Source organism: Galendromus occidentalis, unplaced genomic scaffold, assembly GCF_000255335.2.
Source record: "Galendromus occidentalis unplaced genomic scaffold, Mocc_1.1 scf7180000077451, whole genome shotgun sequence".
NCBI classification, from domain to species: Eukaryota; Metazoa; Arthropoda; class Arachnida; order Mesostigmata; family Phytoseiidae; genus Galendromus; species Galendromus occidentalis.
This window is the reverse complement of record NW_003805439.1, coordinates 196,996-211,876: the sequence shown is the minus strand read 5'-3', so window position 1 is coordinate 211,876 and position 14,881 is coordinate 196,996.

The following is a 14,881-nucleotide window of genomic DNA, read 5'->3' as shown; positions in this document are numbered from 1 at the left end:
GGCTTGCGACAGCCGCGATCGATGAGCTCGTTCTCGAGAGAACGGAGTTCGACTCGTGAGCCAGAAGCGATGTTCCAACCAGACTCTTTGTCCGAACGGATAGCTGCTGTCAATGACTCTCATTCCCGAGGGCATCTGTCAAATGAAGTCGATCATTATTCCGTAGATTGAGGACACCGTCGAACTCTTCTGTCAAGCGCACATGACAGTTCGCTCCTCGGACGCTCGTACGAGACCTGCTGGGCACCGTCATGGGAAGCTATCATACGGGCAGAAGCCCTGGGCTCTTGGATTTTTTTCCCGGTCGATTCTCCCGGTCGAACTTGCCTCTGGTCCAAGTTTTCGGGTCGAGGGAGGGTCCCGGCGGACAAGTCCGCCCAGATATACAAGCGCCTGAAGGAAGGCATTGACCCGCCGTCAATCCTCCGGAAGTGGAAGGCTCAGCACCGCAGGCGCAACGGCAACGCAAAGCCCTCGCCTAGAGCAGCATTTTGCCCAGCGCCCAGCGTCGTATGCAAGGGCTCGTTGCCTGCTCGAGATATCTGACCGCCCCGTGGAGCTCCGCGTGAAGTCTCATCATTATCGGCGGTCCGTTCATTCCCTCGTTATTAGGGGGAATGCCGTATCGATGGCAAGTCGGACGCTTACCCCTATACGTATTTCTTCCTCCATTGTGACATTCTGGGGGCATGGTGATCACAGAGATTGGAATCTTCTGAGGACCGTGACATCGAGAGGCTCTTCGATTCCGGCAGGTTGTTCAGAGCGATCGATACTTTTAAAGCAATATGCTAGCTGTCATACCTGCGGGGAGGTTTGAGATTTCCACTGGATAGTCGAACTCGAAATCCCACACAGCCGTGTCTCTCTCGAACTCAGGAGCCCCAGAACTCTGGTCAGGTCCGCGATGGAATGGCTAAGTGGTCGAGGCGGCCTGCTCTTTGCAGGAAGCTTCGCATGGCCACGTCGGAGTGGGAGGCCGCTTCAGTCCTGGGGTCGCAGAATTTCAGTCATGAGGCCGCTGGATTGAGTTCGATGGCCGGATGACCCTTGCGGATACCGGGATGGAACTATACCTTTTGAAACCTCAAGGCTCCCTGCAGCCCCATCTCGCTCCGCATGGAGCTGGGGTCCTTTCTCCGAGCCCGCGAATCAATCGTGTTGCTCGAGCCGGATGGAGGTGGCAGCGTGACACCACATATCCTTATCTGAGGTGCTCAAGGACTGAGGAGGCGAATCAAAAGGTACACATGCGAGCGCAGAGAGGTATATGACACGACTCCTCTTCGAGCGATTGGACCGTCCGGGAGTATTGCGTCTGGGGTCCGAGGCGAAACCGACATTCCAATAGTCGAAGGAGCAAAATCACATCGTGAGAAGTATTCCATGCAGAGCTTCCCTCCGTGAGCATGAATGTTTTGAATATCCCTCCTGCCGCATGAGACTGCTGAGAAGTATGAGATGATGGAGTGAGATGCTCTGACAGGATGGCCATGGTCTGGCTAGAGAAGCAACAGTTCTAGTGGGATCTTCGACAAGCTCTGATTCTAAGTACTCTGCACAATTGAGGTGAGAGTCATAGATCGCCGCGAGAGGTTTTCCCCGTAACGTGATACGGAGTTCAGAAGCGGCCGGGTCAACTCGCGGAAAACAGGAGAGGGCTTGGAGTCAGTGGAAGAACTTTGAATTGAGATGCGGACGATTCCAGTATGGAGGGCTACTTCTCTTGAGGGGGAAATTCCCCGTCGCAAGCTTCAATGTTCGAGAAGTTTCATTCGGGATGCGAGCGCTTGGACGAACATTCGATCCAAAGTTGAGCTCGCTTAGGACAGTCATTGACCGGGGGGACCGTGGATTGAAGTCCAAGTACTCATATTCTCTGGGAATGAGAGCCTCGGCAGTTACAAGAAGCCTCGCAACTACTACAGAATTTTTATCGGATTCCAAACCGTACGACTGGCTGATATGCGAAATGAACGATACACCTTAAGACAAAAGCGACGGCGATTTACATAACTTCCAGATTTCCATTGGGGACCTAAAGATCTTCGAATCGATCCTGGAGGATAGATTATAAAGTATTCAAGACGCGTCTTCAGTCGTAGACGAAACATGGAGGAGGCACGAGGCCCCCACTCCACTTGGGTGGTCACGTAAAATATTTCACGTAGACCCTAAGCACATACAGGCGTAGTACGTTTGTCGTCTTCGTGAAATCGCTTATCGTCATCGGGAGTGAGCCGCTCCCGTTTATGCTCCCGAATCTCAGAACCGGCGCGGCGTACGGGACCGTTTCTCGAATAGTTTCAGAAACTGTCGCGGGAAACTTCATCATACATCGGACTAGAGCCTCGTTCCGAGCTCTGTGCGTCGATCTGGGGGACCGCCATGTTTCGCCGCGGATTCGGAGAATTGAGTTCGAATCCCAGTTTGAGTAGCTGTTCGAAACATCTGGAGTTCCACCGAAGATTGGCCCAGACAGATTTCGGCATCAGAGCCCGGACGCCGTCCGAAAGACTGGGAGCTTGTCTAGGGGACCGGCTCAGAACTTGGAACGGGGGACCGCCGCTGGCCTCGCCGCCGTCGGTTCTAACGGCAGGCTGGATTCGCCTCTCCTATCCGCCTGCCGGAACGGCGCAACCTTGGACTCCTGGGGGCTTGCGCTAAAAATAGAGTATTTTTGTTTTTCGGTCGTATCTTTCGCTCCTGTGACCCTCCCCCTCCTCCCGGTTGTTGTCGTCGTCCTTCTCCGGTATTTGTATGGACCTCGCGCACCGGCGAGCAGGAGACAGCGGAATGGTGGCGCAAACGTTTCGCCGGCAACCCCGCGACGTCACGCAGTCTTTGGAAATACGTTCCGCCCTTTGCTCTCGGCTGGCTGATTGGTGCTTCCCTCGACGCGTAGATCTCGCCGGCCACTCGAATCACTGCCGGCTGTTCACTCTCCTACGAAATCACCAGCGTAACATAACTGAGCGGAGCAGCATCACCTATGCATCGAGAAATTCACAGGAACAAACCGAGAAACAATCGACGAGTGTGTGGAAACATAGTCAGTGGGAGAGAGAAAGACAGACTAGGAGTCTAGCAGATTGCTTGTCGTGGAGACTTGCCAAATGACCCGCACGAGAAACTGTTACCACTGGGCCCGCCATTCTGGAAGCCTAGAGGAGGCACGTCATTGCCGCGGGCATCAGGAACTCCGATGGTAGACCGAGCGGCGAACATAGATTTCCTATGAATGAGACACCGTACGACGGCTATCTCCGCAACTCCCGTCCGAGCGGAGAATTTCTCAGGAAATTCATCCTCCCGGGAATCTCGGAACCCGCGGAATCAGTGCAATCGGGCTCCGATACGCCGTCGAATCCTCTCATTCCTCTTCCGGGTCGACGTCTTCCTCTCGGAACGGCGACACGATCCCGATGCATTTGCGGAAGGAAAGTTACACGTCGATCCCGCCCAAAGTCTCATGTAGCCTCACTTCGATGCGGAGCTCCCCCCGGATTGTCGATTCGCGCCGAGGAAAGCGCTGACGGCTGGCAGTTGCCCCGTGAATTGTTTCGGGTCTCCGAGCGTAGCTGGAAGATCGGTGAGAAATAAGTCCCTCTACTCGATCTCGCCCGCCCGAGCCCACCGGCGCCCGAGGAGTTGGTGGTGGCTAAGCGAAACAAATGAAGTGAAGAATATCCTAATACAAGATGTCAACGAGGTAGCGGGCGGCATCGACTGAAATGACGTCAGATTCGGTAGGCGCCTCCACCTCTAGACTCTCTTGTCGACTCTGTGCGGGAGAGGGTGGGCATAGGATGTTCTATTTTTAGTTCGGAGAGCGCGACGATAGCTGCCGTTCGCTGCGTGCTGCCACGGCGGTCCTAGAATGGTGGACCCTTCAGTCAGCTGCGGACATCCACACTCAACGGTGTCTTCAACCAAGCAAGCAATCAGCCACTCGACCAGTCGGTCAGTCTGCCGTTCGCCCTCGCTCCAGCGACGTCACCGTCGATTAGCAACACGAGAGATTTAGAAATTATTTTGTGAGCTGTGTACTCCTCTGAATGTTGTTGTCGCTTCCCGTCAACGCCACTACTGCCGCCGCTGCTGCTGCAAGTAAGCATCTGAGAAGGTAGAGCTTTTGGCAAGAAGAGCGTGCAGGACATCGTTTCGAGGAGGTGCTAGTGTGTTCGAGTGCTGAACTGACTCGCGTTGTCAGCTTGTGGAACGAACTCTATCGGAATTCGACGTTCGGCGGTATCGGTCCCGGGACGAAGTGACATCGACGATACGAAGTCCGCAGTAACGATACAACAACGACGACGTCAGAGAACGTTCGAGATTCGTTCCGCGACGGCAGCGACCGGAACTTTTGCTCATTTGTACACAAGCGCTCGAACGAGTTGTTGACGGGCGGCCGAACGAGCCTTCGGTCGTTTTCTCTCGGAGACGCCGACCGACTTGACAGGTCGCAGAAGAGTCACTCGCTTGACAAGTCGATTGTCGAACTCAGTTCCTTCACCTTCCGGGAAACGGTAAGTTCCCACCGAATGGCCAAAACGAAGTAGCTGGCTAGTCGTCATATTATTCGATGATGAATACGAAAGCGATCGAGAACTGTCGAACTCGGACAGCAACATGCCAGACTAGGAGTGTTTGTGCTCGTTGATTGATGTCAGCCGGCAGCTTGACTCAACAACGCGCAGCGACGGATCCAACTTCGAGCAGCGTTCCCGCTCTCGTCGCTGTTGCCACCGCAACTGTTGTTGTTGATCTCGCTGCTTATCATTGTTGTCCTGTCTCCCCGTCGGGAGTCGGGACCATTTCGCGGCCTAGTTTTATTTTCCGGCCCGCAATATACGTCGGTACGTCCACGAGTTCCTTGCAAATCGAGTTCAAATCCCCTTATCGCGGAGCTAGCTGCCTCGAAACCGGCGACGTTGCGATGACGGCGCGGCGCTACGAGGCCATCTGACATTGTGCGTGGCCAGCTGTACGACTCGATTTCTGATTATCTTCGGCAACGACAGAGATCGCCCGATTTTTTCGCCCTGTTCCTCGATCTCGGCCGTAACAAGCTGATGACGGTCCCCGTCAATCATCGGAGAGAATATCCTTAAATGTAATTCTGTGCTTGTATTGCCTGTTGATGAGTCAGCGTGAGGTCCAGGCGGTCGCGCGGGCGACCCGGTGAACCCCCAACAATGAACGCTCGGTCCTCGATCCTTGAAATCGATGACATCACCGGCTGTGATTCAAAACACTCAACTGAGGGCCCTCGCTGAGAATGATTCAAGTGCGGACGCCACGTACGGAGCACGGCTCTCCCGGGTTGGCCTCACCGGCCGCTCGGCTGGGGTTGAGGTCCATTCGCTGTCTGGGCCGCCGATCGGACGAGGGCCGATGCGCGGGCGGCCATGTCGCGAATTTCGCGAATCCGCTAGGGAGCGCATGAGGACCTTGTCAATGCGATTCGTTCCGAGCGACGGCAGCAACACTGATGAGACGGCCTTCTCCTGACTTTTTTTGGCCGGGCAGTTTACGCCTCCCTGCCGTCAATACCATGTGCTGATTCCGTAGCATGAACTCCGCGATTTTCTTTGTGATTCCCGACGGAAGCCATCGGTCGGGCCTAACGGTGGGCAGAGCTTCCCTGATCCGTCGGCTGATCGCTTGTCTGGTTAAATGGTGACGACGACAGCCTCCGTCGCTCACCCAAGGCATGTATGTTTATTCTGTTATGGATTGAGTGATGAGAGAGCTAGTCGGGCAGAAGCGCTCGCTATCGAGCGCGCTCTGGCAACCTGCGTGCCCGATTGTTTCGCACTGCCAACCCGGCAGGAGCTTGCTTGTGTTGTAGCTGAGATGGCCGCTTCGATGGCTAAGGGCCATCCATCCACCAACCAACAAGTAAAAGCCGAGCGCGGGTCGGTTGCGTAGTAGAAGTAGCTGACCGACCGACCAGCCAGACGGCCGGTCGGTCGGGCTGGCAGGCCGTCGGCTGTCATATAAACTAAACGAACAAGCTAAACTTAGACCCGGTGATGCGGCTCTTCGGTCCTTGCCGGCGAGGCGATCGAACGTACGATTGACCATGAAACACGGCGGCCATTTTATTAGTTGTCTCGAATCGACAAGCGTTTTTCGAGACCGTTCGGCCCGGGGGATCGCCTGCTGGTGACGCTGCTGAGGCGGGATTTTTTTTTCACATCACGCTCTGCCCGGGAAACTTCGCCGGTTGGATTGGGAGGGGTTCCCCTGCCGTGACCTCGGAAATCTCTCGTGATGGGAATTCGCGGAACTCAGGAACTGCTCCTGACTTGTCCTCGATCATCCATCCGGAATTCCGGCTTGGTATGGCGGCCGAGCGAGTGGCTGCCGAGCGAGTGGCTGCCGAGCGTTCGAGCATTCGAACATCGCAACATTGGACGTGAAGCGGACACAGCGGCGACAAGATTTCGAGCCCCCACCAAACCTCGACCCCCGGAGCTCCCCCGAGCGCCAGGGGGAGCTTCGGTCTCCGAACAGCCTTCGTGAAATATCGGATTTCGTACGACTCCCCCAAGGCCGTTGGCAACTCCACAGAGAAACCTCGCCGGCTTCTCCACGAATCCCTGGCAAGTCCCTCATGTCCCTTCGCGTGTGGAGGGACATGACGTCCCACAGGAAGCCCTCCCTCTGTCTCCGTCCAGGCCGCTGCAAACACATTCGCCCCCGCAAACTATTTCTGGCATCGTTACCCTTCCCCGCGACTCGACGTCTCCTTTGGACGCCCGGGAGACAACGTTCCTGACATACTTTCGTCGATTCGAGCCCCACTTATTTCCGTCAGAATTTATTGACAACCGGATTTCTAGAGGCGAGGAATTCAATAGTCACAGACGCGAAGGTGGATCGAATTATTTGACGGAGTATTCGGTCTCAAAAACTCGACCCTCACGCAGTCGAGGCGCTAATTCTGTGCATTTCGAGCACGGCTGAACTTCGGGAATCGGAAACGACGGCTCTCGTGACGCATGTCAATGAGATTCATTGGAAATGCGAAACGGACTCTTACTCGCGACCACGTGGATGTGACGCAGCTCTGGGTTCGAGGGCACGCTCCAGCGCATTATTGGGTCTGAAATTTCGAGCCTCCATGGGAGTGAGTGTCCCTTCTGGGTCGTGAGCCTGGGACCCGAGTCGTGACGCGGATCCGAGTCGTAATCGCGATTTGCGAATCATACTTGAGATCTTGGCCAGCTCCTCGGAGATTGAACTACCGTAGGATATAAAATTGTCCAGCTCAGAGCCAGGCAAAACAAAAAAACGCTCAATCGTGTGCGTTGAGACGGAACCCCCCGAATCTTGGTTGGAACGAGTAGACTCTTACCGGGAGAGCGAGTTTAGGGGAAGTTTTCGGGGTAATGGAATTGTCGAACGCACAGCCGACCGGGAAAATTGTTTATAGTCGTGCAGATTGGTCCCGGTGAATACACACCTCTGTTGATTCCTCTCCCAAGCATCGAACACCGGAATTTTCAGGGCAAACCTCAGTGAGCGTTGGCAACACACCGCCCTGAAACTAATCTCAGTGAGCAGGTGGAAATGGAGAGACTCTTCCCGAACCTCTCTGGAGCGAGCGGTGTGACCCCGCAGGTTTCCTTCCGTGTCTGAAAGGAATTTGTCTCGCTCCGTGATAAATTCCATGTTTATATTCTCGCCGCACAGCCGGTCGGAGTGCCTCTCCCAGGAAGATCAATAACTCATGCGCGCGAATAGCACGACGGTGAAAATCGGAACGTATTGCAAAGGGGAATCTCGACTCGAATCTGCTATACTTATGGGAAGTTCTCGCGGATTGACTAACTCTGCAGACTACAAAACGTGATCGATGGCAAGCACGAGTCGCTTGATCGGAGAGCCATGAGTAGTTGCAGTTATTGCTGAGATTCCGCATCAGGGCTAATGAGGTTGGCCGGCGGGCCTGGCGACGGAGAGGAGGTTGCCTAAAGTTGCTCTCGGAACTCTACGGTTGAGTATGTCGACAGAGGTTTCTATCACCATAAGTAGCATTACCATGAGAAACAGGATGTCAAGCGAGGAGCGTATCAAGTCCGTGTCTCCCTGCACGCACAGGTTTTGGGGAAATCCCGGAGCATCAGGAGCCATTGCGCGTCTTGCGTGCACGGGGCGTGTCGGGCGGTGCTGAGAGATTTTACCTGGAATTCACTAAATGCGATTTTTCTGCCCTCCGCGTTTCCTCTCTCTCGCTCCGGTGCACGCCCGCTCGTCCCGAATCAGGGTCTAACGACGGAGGATTCTCGAATGCTCAGCATCGATTTTTCCGCCCGTCCATCCTTCACCATTGCTAAAATTCCTTCGAAATCGTGGGCCAGACTGACCCGGGAGTATTTTGATTGGGTACCTTCAAAGCAACCAGCGGAAATTCCACCGCGTCAGCCAGTGTTTGAATCAGAAGTGCTACTCATGAAGCTCGCCGCGTGATGACCACAACTACGCGAGAACCACTGAGAGCGATGATCTGTGGGCGACAAAGTATCGGCGAGCCGCTCTGCGGTGCTCCATGTCTCTAGGTGCAACAAAAGCGAAAATGATGACGAGAAGAATTCGCCAAGAATTCGACTAAGACGACCACCCGTGAGCTTGCGAAATCACGAGAACTCTCCTATGACGTCGAGGTGCTACGCACTCGAGGCGATTGGTCTGTTTGCGATAGACGCCACGGAGCAGCACTACCGTAAAACGAGATTCATGCGACCGACTGTAGACGACGCGTCGTCGGCTCGATCACTCTTTCGTCCAACAGGTCAAGTTTCCGGCCGGCTGTTGCGGCAAGCAAGCATATTGAAGCTAAGGAATCCAAAAAGCTCAGCGGCGAATCCGTTATTTAAAGCTACCAGCATTAATGCCCGCGGTGTTATCAAAGCGTCTTCGGGAATAGGTCATTCTTTCCGCCCGCTCGCCTGCCCGTACGCTCTTCATGGAGGACACCGAATGGCGTCTCGCGACCACGGCATCGCTGCCAACACAATGCGAGAGCCAGGATATACGCCTGTTTACGTGAACGGTGATACAAAGTCCACCCGATTTCTTGGAGCCGAATAACATTTTAGTCATCCTACGAGAAGCGGTCCCTTCCAGACCTTTCCTAAAGTGAAGGTGGAATTGCGCATGAGGAGGCATCTATCCAGTTATGCCAGTTCAGCTTGCGAAAGCATCAGCAGAGCCCCAGTGCAGGAAATACGTGCCCGGATCTTCGGAACGACGCTGTAGAGTAGCAGGAACCGCCATTGTGAGGGTGTCTCTGCACCCTTCGGTCACAGCGAATTGAGTTCATTGTCTGCCGTGTTGCCAACGGATTCATTTCACGGTACAATTCCTGTACCCGGTTCTATCCAAGGGTACCCATTTACAGGATCTCGATGTTGTCGGATCGGGCTCCTTCCGAAGCATATGGAGTCACTGCGAATACTTCAACCTAAAGAACATCCATCCATAACTGTAGGGTACGAATAACTCCTAGAATGACGGGCAGCCGAAAATTCGGGCATTCGACACGTGAGCCCACGAGTTAGGATCCGACAGGAAAGGAATGCTACTAGTCTTTTCCTCGCATCCATTAGCCCGACTGGCTGCAAGCTGTCCATTCATGATGGTCACGATAGCTCCCGGTGTTGTAGACGTCTCTATACGGCATAGGTCTAGACGCTTCCGCCATGAGCTTTTGTCACACCACCTGAATATCGAGAGGAATGCCCTCGCTCGACTTATAATCCGGTCTATCCGCGAAATACGCCGTCCCAGGTGAGGGTGAACGGGACAGGGGATTCCGGACAGGTGGAACAATTGTGTATCCGTCGAGGTTTTGCATTTGACATACAACTCGTTCGTAGCTCTCAGAAACCTGCAGCCCAGAGACTCCAACGAGCGCAGCGGGAGGATTCCCTCCGAAAAATTAGACCGAACGTTAGGTTGATAGCGTATCGAAAAGTAGGCTCGTCGGAAACCCAATCATAACTGGTTGGTTCGCCAGATCAATGACTCTGGCTCCCTCTCCAAGGAGTTCCCTGAATTCTTTGTTGGAGCAACAAAAATAAACGAATCAGCTTGCGGGGCGGGACTCAACGAGTCACAGCAGTCTATGAATTTCCTGGAGCTCATTCTTGAGGGATCAATCGATCAAAGAGATCGAAAAGCAGCGGAAATGCTCGAGTGTAAACTCAACAGATCGTTCGGAGCTTCCGGACAGTTATTCGGCATTCGTGAGTTCAGCTCCAAGGTGTTATTCTATCCCGATCACGCTTACGTCTAAGGCGGACATTTCGTGAGGAATTGAATTGAAAGTTTACACCTGTCGGTAAAAATAACTTTCAGCGCATGACTCGTGTCATGGTGGTAGTCAGAGAACATTCAAATGTTTCTTCTCGCGAGCCGGCTCAGGCATGTGGTCCGTCCAATGATTAGGAGAATCGGGAGAGATCTATGATATGTAGGTCCGACATACTTGCTGCCGAGTCACGGTGCTTGCTTATTCAGATTATCTCAATCATCAGGGTGGTGCGGAGTCGTGATTCGTTGACGAATGACGTGCCCATCATCGAATCAACGCCGCGTCGATTAGGCTCTGAGCCGAATCCCGGTCTCCTTCCAGGGCTCTTTCCTGGACTTCCGAAGGTGTCGGCTTGGCAAGTTCCTGGGGTCGTGTCAAGCTTTCATCGATCCCTCGCGGAAGCCGTCGGTCCCGGCCGCTGTTCGATCATCTAAGGCTTCTGCCGGCATACAGCTTTCGATCTCTTAGAGCTCTGTTGCGAGGAATGATCTAGATTCTAGATAGATAGAACAGCTCGATCATCTGAAAGCGGATGCGGCCGGTGCGAGACACATTTATTCATCGAATATGATACTGGAAAACCGCGCTCCTGATTGACATCCGCGAAGTTTTTTCCCGATGAGCGAGTCGTTGAGGGCGAAGCGGCGATGACTCAAAAGTTGCTCTGAGGGGAGCGTGGTTGACATTTTCGTATAATGCCTAACACTGGTGACGTTCCATGGGTCGATACCGCTAATTTTGGGAGTTCAGTGCTACGGCGCTGATAAGTCGATATGGACTGCGCTGAATACTCCGCTGAATAGTTCGGTTTCGAAAACCGAGGGTGAATGAAACGCATGAATGACGGTCATCTCTAGATTCATCCACGTGGGAGAGAAAATTCCATCGATGTTCCTAATTATTCCGGGAATTGGTCCTGGAAATCCACTCGAAGTTGGCAGACTCTGAGCCAGGGCCGATGAAAAACAAGCAAAAAGCATCGCTAAAAGCGATGTTCGAAAATGCGTAGTGGGCGACAGGGTTCTCCGAACTCCGAGAACCAGAGCAAGGCACCACCGCCCGCACCTCGCTGGGCTTCGGCCTTCAAGAATCTAAATCGGACCTCCGGCGAGTGAGCTTTGCTCGAAGAGCATCATTCCCAAGAGCTAGGCTTTTTTTCTCAAAATTATTGGTGCGGTTTGTTTTCAATACAATCGCGTATCCCACTCATTCCGACCGCTCGCTCCCTCGAACAATGATTATCCGGGCTCGAGCCGAGCACAATTCTTCAGCCGGGATTCCACTCCGCAGAAATCACATCGAGAGTCTTCGATCACTTATGATGAACCGTCGATGCATGGATTCTCAGGAGGCTCTGGTGAACTGGATGTTTCGACTCACTCCGCCTCATATCGCGGAGATGCATCATCACGGCGGCGCGGCACTCATGCCGATTTTAGGGAGCTGTTGCCTCGCTAATGCCAGAATGGATGATTGGAACCCTGAGGAGGCCATAATGACGATGAATCGATGACCTGGTTGCCGGGCTGTATCATCTCGACTCCCTTCAGACCCGAAACTCGAGGACTCGGAGATGACCGCTTACCTTCTTGGGATTTTCCCAATGAGACTCGGTGGGAGGAGCCGGTGTTTGATCTTTTTTTCGGATACTCTCCCGGTATCGTGACAGAGAGACAGAGAAAACTTTCATGCCCAGAGCCCGTCTGGTACCCGACTGGGAGGTCCGCCATATTGCCGTGCCCAGTGGTGCAGCGTGGCTCTCCGGGACCCCGAATTTGATCGAGAGCTGAACCCATCAGCGAGGAGAAAATTCGGTCCGGAAATCCGATCGGGTTGATCCTCCACAGTGAATTTGTGAGCTACCAGGGTGGGTTGCCGATCGAATTTGGCTCTCGGTCCAGGCAAACGGGCAGCTGACCAGGCTTTGGCAGAATTTCTTGGAAGAGACCACGCTGTAGAGCTCTCTTCCCCTGTTTGACCTGAGCGAGCCTCGGTGTTTTTTCCCCGAAAACTCGCCGTAGCTAAGGGCGACTTTCCCTCGATCCCGCGACGCGATGCTCGTTGCCAGCATCGAACAAATGTAGACAGTAGGAGATCATTCGGGCAATGGATTGCCTGATCAAGAGTCGACTCGGCAGCGCGAAGTCCGTTCGCTTGCCTGGATTCGACCTTCATGGTAACGACCTTGGCCGTGGCCTCGCTTAGAGCATCGTTAGCGATCCACACACACAAGTTCGTCACCGAATTATGATCGTTACATGTTCCGTATCGATTTGTCGGGTACTAGCAGTCTGCGTGTGTGTATACCGGGGACGGTCGTGAGCTAGCGACTGGATAGCGATGGATAGTCGATTGCGGCTCCCGCTTCAACTTCCTCCAGTCAGGAATACAACCAGGCATTGAGATCGTGGAAAGAATCCTTGGAGTTATTTTGAGTTTTTGCGCAGATCCGGATCGACAGAGTAGCAGATGTCCCGAATTCTTTTGTTGACAGCTCGGCCTGGCATACAGTACCCTGGAGAAATTCACAAGTTTCCTGCCGTCGTTGGCAACAAGGGATGGAGCTTACTTCGCGTGTGCGAATTCCGGAGATGGCCGACCGACCGTAGTGACACGTGGATTGAAGATTGGACGGGATCGTATGGGACTGGGAAAGAGGGAGAGGGCGCAAGATGAAGAGACAAGTGCCATCGGGGAAGGACATCGAGCGACCCCAATATCATTCGGCGAAGCTGGGGTCGTTTCCGCCGAGTCGCAAATCGATCCAGATTGGCCTATGCAACCAAGGTCAGGGCTAACTTGCGGATGTTCGCGGAGTGTTCCCTCTGGGTCTGATCCGTGCTGAGCGGCATCAACAAGGTTTGCGAGAGGTTTTCGCGGAATCCAGTCACTCGGCTCTGGTTCCGTTCTCGCAGAAGGTCGAACATTTCGGCAATGACACGTTTTCCCAGGAGCAGGTTTTCCGGCGCGAAATTCGAGGGGCCGCGATACTCACATAGGCTCATAGCACGCAGCTCGGCATTATCGTCTTGAGAATGCGCGCCGGCTGCGTCTTACGAATCGAAAGTCAGAGATCTAGCGTCGGAGCTCTGCTCCCGGAGTCAGGGACTTGGGCGGACTAGACGGATCCCGGGCGCGGAAGATTCCGTCCCTCATGCGGATCGAGTGGATAGAACAGACTTGAGTTTCGTTGCGATTCTCCGACAAGAATTCTCGCTATTACTGCAACAGACACATCGAGACCGATCGATTCAAGCGACAAGAGCTCCTGGAATTAATTAGCGTGTGACAACATCAGAGAATTCATCGGTGCGCTTCTTGAAAATTGAATATTTCATTCTCTGATCATTTCAGATGAGATTCGCGTGATCTCCGCATGATGATAGCATGACGACCTGTCAGCTCCGAAATGATGATCGGTAAGTGCTCTAGATCGGTGATTGTCTATCTCCTACCTGAGTAAGTTTCGCTCGAGAGCTCGCCTAGATCTGATCTTTCTTGAAACCCAGCACCCCGGTCTGGGTAACGGGAGAGATTCCTGCAGAACATTGCAGCAAGGGCATCGTTCCGCCCAGCGCCGCTCCGTGGGTGATGACGGAATTCGTTATGGAAGATGAAACTTTGTATTTTGAAAACGCCTTCACGAGAATTCCTCTCGATTTGTCAATAGAAATGGGCTCGAGCGATTCTCAGCTGGAATGTTTCTTAGCGCCCTCGAGTCGATCACCTGATCGATCTCGTTGAAATTGAGCCGTGATTCCCGCTCGCGATGGGATTCCGTTTGTCGAGTTTACGGCGAATGTACGTACGTATTCATGAATTCATGAGCGAGGAGCTCAATCGCGTCCTTGAATTTATTTGCGGATCATCCTGATTCGCCAGATAAGGTCAGGAACTCGTTCCCTCGCGACCTGTTGTGTGTCGATCCATGGATTTCGGAGCAAGCATTCCTCAGGGCGAGATCGCGGAAGTCACTAATTCCTCGAGTGTCCTACCCTCAGCTCCGATACGGGCATCTTATTTGGCAGAAAACCCGAAATCTCGGTGACGGCTTGGAGCAGAAAGGCATAGGCAACGTTCCCGGAATTCATTCTGGCAACTCCGGCTGGCTCACGTCGGGCGGTCGACTAGTACCTTCTCCTTCGAAATCAGCAAAACTTTGACGGCTTTGTCCTCAGTCGAGATTTTGCCCGGCTCCTGAGTGCCGGTTGTTAGCAAGTGAAGCCACGCGGGAGTTCCGAGCTGACTAGCTGGCCTACTAGTCTCAAGTTGACTGACTGGCAGAATGGCGAGATCGTTGGCAGGCAGACCAACCGGCTGGTCGGTCGGGCAGGCGGGCGGGCGTGCGTTCTGCTGCCTGGCTGCGACCAGCAGTCCACCCAATTGGTCTGCTCGCTCTAGACCAAAATAGCCACTCAAGGCTGAAGGATGACGGAGAGCCGTAAACAAACCGCTGAGGCTGCCGCCAACAAAACAACGAACCAATACATCCTAGAGCAGATGCAGCGTAACCACTCCGTATTTCTCCGACAAAAGTACCGAATCGACGTCGCC